The sequence below is a fragment of the Lepeophtheirus salmonis genome, chromosome 4 (genome assembly GCF_016086655.4).
Source record: "Lepeophtheirus salmonis chromosome 4, UVic_Lsal_1.4, whole genome shotgun sequence".
Lineage (NCBI taxonomy): Eukaryota > Metazoa > Arthropoda > Copepoda > Siphonostomatoida > Caligidae > Lepeophtheirus > Lepeophtheirus salmonis.
Genome location: NC_052134.2, coordinates 48030784 through 48037006, shown reverse-complemented (window position 1 = coordinate 48037006; position 6223 = coordinate 48030784). Strand labels below are relative to the sequence as shown.

Genomic DNA, 6223 nt, shown 5'->3' with positions numbered 1-6223 from the left:
CCAGCAACGAAAGAACCCCATCTCTTTAGTTGTATGACTATTTAAAGGAGTCTTTTGAACTCTTTTTGACACTTTTGGGCCCCCTACAGCCCTGATGCTAACCCCCTAAACTACACTATCCAGTACTGAGGCACAATGCCATAAGACTACATCTGCAGTGGGCGCCAGTCCTTCCGGTGCCCCCGGAAGCCATCATTGTCGATAAGGAGTCTTCTTTAATGATTATGAGAGCTCAGACTCACATCTACAGGAAGCGGGGATCAAATTGTCGCCTACTTTAAACCTTGATAACTTGAAGACGACATTATCAAATAAAAAACTGGTTACCAAATAGGAAAGCTATTGTCATCAGCTGACGATACGTAGTTCAGTTAGCATCATGCCATCATCATATGAGGAGATAAAGAGCTATAAGTGGAACGAGGAGCTTTCGAGGTCCGCCGTAGTCATGGCATTGGTTAATAATGGAGGTGAAATCTCCAATTCAACGATTGTTTCAACCTTAGGAGTGAATTTACGGACTGTTCAGCGTATCTGTAAGAAGCTAGAGGACACCTGGGATGTTGATGCCACCTTAAAGAGGGCACCTAAGGAGGAGGGCGCCGACAGGAAGGTCAGGGACACCGACTTTGTCGACAAGGTGAAGAAGATGGTTGAAGATGACCCTACCAGGTCCATGAAGGCCGGAAACAGGCCCTGGGTGTGGCAACAGGACTCAGCACCCTGCCATTTTTCCAAAATCTCTATGCAGTGGTTAACCGAGAACTGTTATGACGTCGTAACCAAGGATTTGTGGCCTCCTAACTCTCTCGACCTTAATCCTTTGGACTATTTTGTCTGGGGCTATGTCGAGAGACATACCAACAGACATCCCCATATCACCAAGACCAGCCTGATGGACTCCATCAAGGAGGTATTTGGCCACATAGACAATGAGATGGTCAGAAGAGCCTACGGCCGGTTCAGAGGCCGTATTGAGGCCGTTATTGATGCCAACGGTGATTATATCAAACGAATGGCTACTCTATACCTATATGCTCGTCATAGCTTTGATTTTCAATAAAAAAGTTAAATAATGTATATATTGTGTTGTTTTTTGTAGAAAAATATTTTGGCGACAATTTGATCCCCGCTCCCTTTATTTATAGTAAACATTTGGTTAAAATTTTATTGTGAATCAATTTATTATATATATGTATTATGGAAGTTGAAATTTAAAGTCCTCATATTTTGATGGACCACTCGCTATACGTTTAAAAATTATCAATTAGTTTGATTGGAGCTCAATTTCTACTCAATCGGCAATTATAACTCAATTTTTTGTTCTTTCTGATTCAAATTGAAGTGGAGTTGTTTTACTTATCTAAAGTACTTCCTTTATTATATTCGCGACTTCCAATTTATTAATGATGTAGTTAGTTTTGCTATTTGGTTTTCGAATACTAATAAATAATTAATGATTTTTTCTGAGTGAATAAATATCAAAAATTATATATCCAATCAACAGTAGAAACGGACAGTCTATATTAGAAGCTGGATTCGGAAAAAAATAATAATAATAATTCATGTTTTGTAGGGAAGGCCGGGGACATTTTATACACTAATCCTTTTTATTCAATCTCTCGAAATTAGTTTAACTTATAGACAAGGCGAGTTATCCTTCCTAGGTAGAATTTTAAGTATACAGAGTCGTTCAGGTAAATCCGGACAAACTTTAACTACATCCTGATCAATAAGGGAAGCAATTAGAGGTTTTGAAATTTTATTTACATGCTCTAATAAAACAAAAGAAAAATGCATTGAATGTGTCCCCATCTTTGCCAAAAATTCGCTCGATACGAAGCTTTCATCCAAGGTATCACGTGGTCAGATAGGAGTTTACAGAATCTGTTGGTAACCACCCCCTCTTTTGGATCAAATAAGATGGAGGGTATGAAATTGCCTTTGCTCCCGATGACCACAAGGATCATAATGCTGGCTGAAAACTTTGTTTTAGTAACGTGGGGGACATTAACTCTATCTTTGTGCAATCATCTGTCGTTCTAAATGTTGTGGGATCTATCGACAGTGTTTATGGGCCTGGACATTGTAGTCCACTGTCATGACGTCCCAGTACTGGCTGACAATGGATTTGAGGGCGTTGGTATTTGGGTCACGGACACTGTAGGCATTTACCTGGACATACATACAAAACGTGTTGTCAAATAGGTTGGAATCAGAGCTTTAGGGGGGCCAAAAATGTCAAAAAAGAGTACAAAAGACGTCAAAAGAGTGTTGCAACGGAGTAAATGGGTTTATGTGATTGCTGGTATCAAAAGTGGCTTCTCCACCCTCACATGTCTCTTTCCAACTACTTTTAAAATAGCTCCCTTGACAGTTTGGGGCGAAACCCCAAGATCTCTTGCATGAACCCTCATGGACTTGAGACGATTGGCCTGGTCTGTTTTCTTTAACTCCTCCGGATCCAGTTAGGTCTTCTTTGACAGAGCCCTTCTTGCTTCCAAACTATACTGTAGTTCTGGAAACGCCTTGGAGTACGCAAATGGAAATTCGTCGATCACGTTAAGTGTAATTTTTCTCAACTAGAGAGCTCAGATTTGTTTTCTTATATAACTAATTGTTTATTTTTGAATGTATCGAAATATGAATTAATTTCATTCAATCAAATTAGTTTATTATTGAATAAATTATTAATTACTCGGATTTCAATGGACCACCTGGTATCTATATTAATAAAGCAAAGTTATTCTGTCTTTTCATAGATGCCTAATAATTCCAGGCTATACCGTGTACCTTCGCTAGTATTTTAATATATCCCAACTGAGCAGTGGTGTAATTAGGGCTCTTTTGGGGAGGTGAGGTGGTTGAGCCAACCTTTCCTGTCCTCCCTATCTATACATCAATATAACATTTATATAAATATGGAAACATAAAGTTTGAACTTGTCTTTATAAGCCCATCACTACTACATTTCTTTATCACAAAACACACTTTTCTTTAATATGAGTCTAATTAATTCCAAAGTATTTTTTGTTTTAAAGGAAGTTTGCTTTAAATATCACTTAAACTACTTAATTCAAGAAAATAATTTCTTTGTATAAAGTCAATTCAGAACGTAGTGAGATATCGACCTGTGAACTCTAAAAAGAAACAAGCTCAAACAATATGAAGAATCTAAGTCTTATTTTATTGATTTTCGCTAGTGTTCTCATCATGAGTAACTCAGGTAAATCATCTTTTAAATATTAATTAATATATCAATTTTCTCTCTCTTACTAAATGTTTGCTTACAACTTATTTATAAAAAATCAGAGGTGGGGACTTGCGACTCGAATCTGCATTTTGAAGTCATGCGACTAAGTTCGACCTCACATTCAGAGACTCGTAACTTATTTGAACTCGATAACTAAGACTCCTGACTAGACTTGGACTTTATACTTGTTTATACTTAACTCAAGGAAAGCCTTAGGACTAAATTATCTATATGGACTTGAACTGGACTCAATAAAAATATTCAAGGCCTTGGGCTTGTGTACAAAGACTTGCTGTAAATTGAACTCTCCCCACCTCTACAAAATATAATTAATTATGTATTAATCATAGCTTATGTTAACTGCTTCTTCATTTTCAAGTAATTTCTCTTCACGAATGCTTTGTTGGATACGATGAAGACTATATTCGTCAAGAGTGCCATCAATGCAACAACGACGATCCTTCTTTATCATGCTTTTGTGTGAAATTAATTACAGCTCTTCAACATGAAAAACGCCAATGTTTCGCAAATCCTTTTGGAACTGTAAAGCTAGGTTGTACTTTTAATCCGAAGAACAATGAGAATTTTTGTGTTTGTGATGGGAACCTTTGTAATTCTTCAAATAACTTGTCCACTCCAGTACATAATATCATATTCCTATCAGGACTATTTGTAATGGCCACCATAGTCTCTTACATGTATTGATTCAAATGCATTGCTTATTACAACTAATTATTCACACTTAAATTATATGATTGATATTGTTCTTCACAAAGTCTACCTCCTAGTGCAATATATTTTTGGAATGCATGAATTGTTTTTGTTACACTTTTATTCTCTTTTGTAAGTATGCCCATTTGCAATGTCTTGAGCTATCATCCTAGAATATGAATTAAAAATATGTGGAACCAGAAGGAACATAAGTTTATATTTTTCAGTTTCAGCCATGAAATGCTACATTGGAAGGGATGACATTGACATCCGATTCGATTCTTGTCGTGACTGTGACAATTGTAAGTGCTATTCACTTGAGCGTAATGATGGTATCATGGAGTATGGCTGCGAAGATAGTATAGAAAGTATTGGATGTGACACGACCATTGATGGGCATCGATGTTTATGTGATGATGATTTATGTAATTACAGCATGATTGATTCCAAATCTACAAAAATGACAAGCTCTCTTCTATTAATTGGATATGGCTTCCTTCAATATTTCTACCTTTTGTAATTTGATAATTATGTAAATAAATATATTTTCTTTTTGTACTGCTTAAAAATTGTACAAATGTATGTATTAATTCAATGAAATCAAAAGATTTGAATTTTTCCTCCTTATACTCTCATTGGTGTCGTTATATTAATTTTTAAACCAATCATATCCTTTATATTGTTTGATATCACAATATTAATTCATTAATGGTTATTAATTAAGATCTAGCTATAATTTAATGATACATTATCTATTATTACGAAGGGCTTAATACAATCATTTCTCAGTAGTGAAGGCTATTTTAGGAGAACCTACATAATTATATATATATACATTAATAGGTAGGTAATATAACTTACATATTGGACTTAATAAGATAATATGATTTATAAATAGCTATAATATGGCCATATTATGACGTCACTAATTTATAATACGCTGAGTCATTTATTCATTATATGATCAGTAATAAGTTGACGACATGAAACACTTTCGAACTCTAATCCAGTGCGTTTTATCCCTTCTTCTTCTTACAGCAGGTATCGTTATCATTATCAATTTTATCTTATGTGGATAATGAGGGACTCTGTTTTTAGATTGTGAAGGCATAGGTTGCTATATTGGATATGGTCGGAAGGCATTGCCTTACTTATGCCATGAAGGTGCATATTATGCATTAGGAACACCTGTTTGTGCCACTACATCACCTATTGGTGGCGAACATTATAGCTACTTTTGCTTTCTAGTTAGAAGGGACTTTGATTTATCTATGATTGGAGGCTGTTATACCTATAATTTTGGACTTAATGGACATATACTATGCTTATGTACAACGGATTACTGTAATAAACGGAAGAAATGATGTTTGTGTAATGTTTTAATTATGTACGTACATGCATAATCAAAAAATATACCTAAATTTATTTCCATTCATACTGATAGCTAAGTACAGGATCTGGAATGAAATTTTTCTGGAAATTAATATTGTGCAATGGATGTACTTTTTATTGAAAAACTATTTTGTCAAAAAATAAAGCTGGAAAGTTCTCATAAGAAAAAAATTGGGTCTTTGTAGATGGAACCCCATTCCGAGTTCTAAAAAAGTTTATCTCAGACAGTTCACCTTTAAGTCTTGTAGTAGGCATTGTTATCAACTTTTTCCTGATAATTGAATAAATATGGGTCTACTTCCTTGTGTTCAGACTCTCGGAGGGACATTACTATGATTTACATTCAGAACATATATTAGGAGAGATGAAGCAAAAACATCAACAACTGCCACTGTATAACTTTGTATTAGCGAGGTAACGTTATTTCACACGGTGTTACCTCTCTAACAGACAAATCTAGACTATTTAATTGTCAGATGTGGATGTTTCTTCTTTTAGTTTTCTAATCAGTGCTCTTAATATTGATTCGTTGAATTCGGATGAGTTCTTATGAATAATAATTCAATAAATGGAAAAATTGGTCAACTACCGCCTGATTTTGAGCCTCTTTTCTGTTTCTTTTCGGCTGCGAGATACCCTATAGATAACGCGGTTTTATTATAAAGATAGTTCTAATAATAACTATTAATTATGTTCTAATTGTAATAAAGTCGGGTCATTTATTCTTTTGACATCAGTAGTCAGTAAAAATGTAACCTTTCACAGGAGCCTATTTTATTTGGTCCAAACTTAGGATAAAATCTTAATAAAATCTGAGACAAGTATCTGTCTAATTTTGGTTTCGGATCTGGATCCGAAAGTTCGGTT

At 35.0% G+C, this 6223-nt stretch overlaps 1 long non-coding RNA gene across 2 annotated transcripts; it reads left to right on the top strand.

The window, feature by feature from the left end:
• The first annotated feature begins 3021 nt into the window (after positions 1–3021).
• LOC121116085 (uncharacterized) lies at positions 3022–5683 on the top strand. 2 transcript variants are annotated; one of them, XR_005863762.2, is made up of 4 exons: positions 3022–3226; positions 4192–5005; positions 5063–5351; positions 5409–5683. It is a non-coding gene; the product is annotated as an uncharacterized lncRNA (long non-coding RNA). The 2 variants fall into 2 exon arrangements; XR_011779867.1 differs by lacking the exon at positions 5409–5683 and having other exon boundaries at positions 3024–3226; positions 4192–4807; positions 4863–5005; positions 5063–5328.
• Positions 5684–6223: the final 540 nt, after the last annotated feature.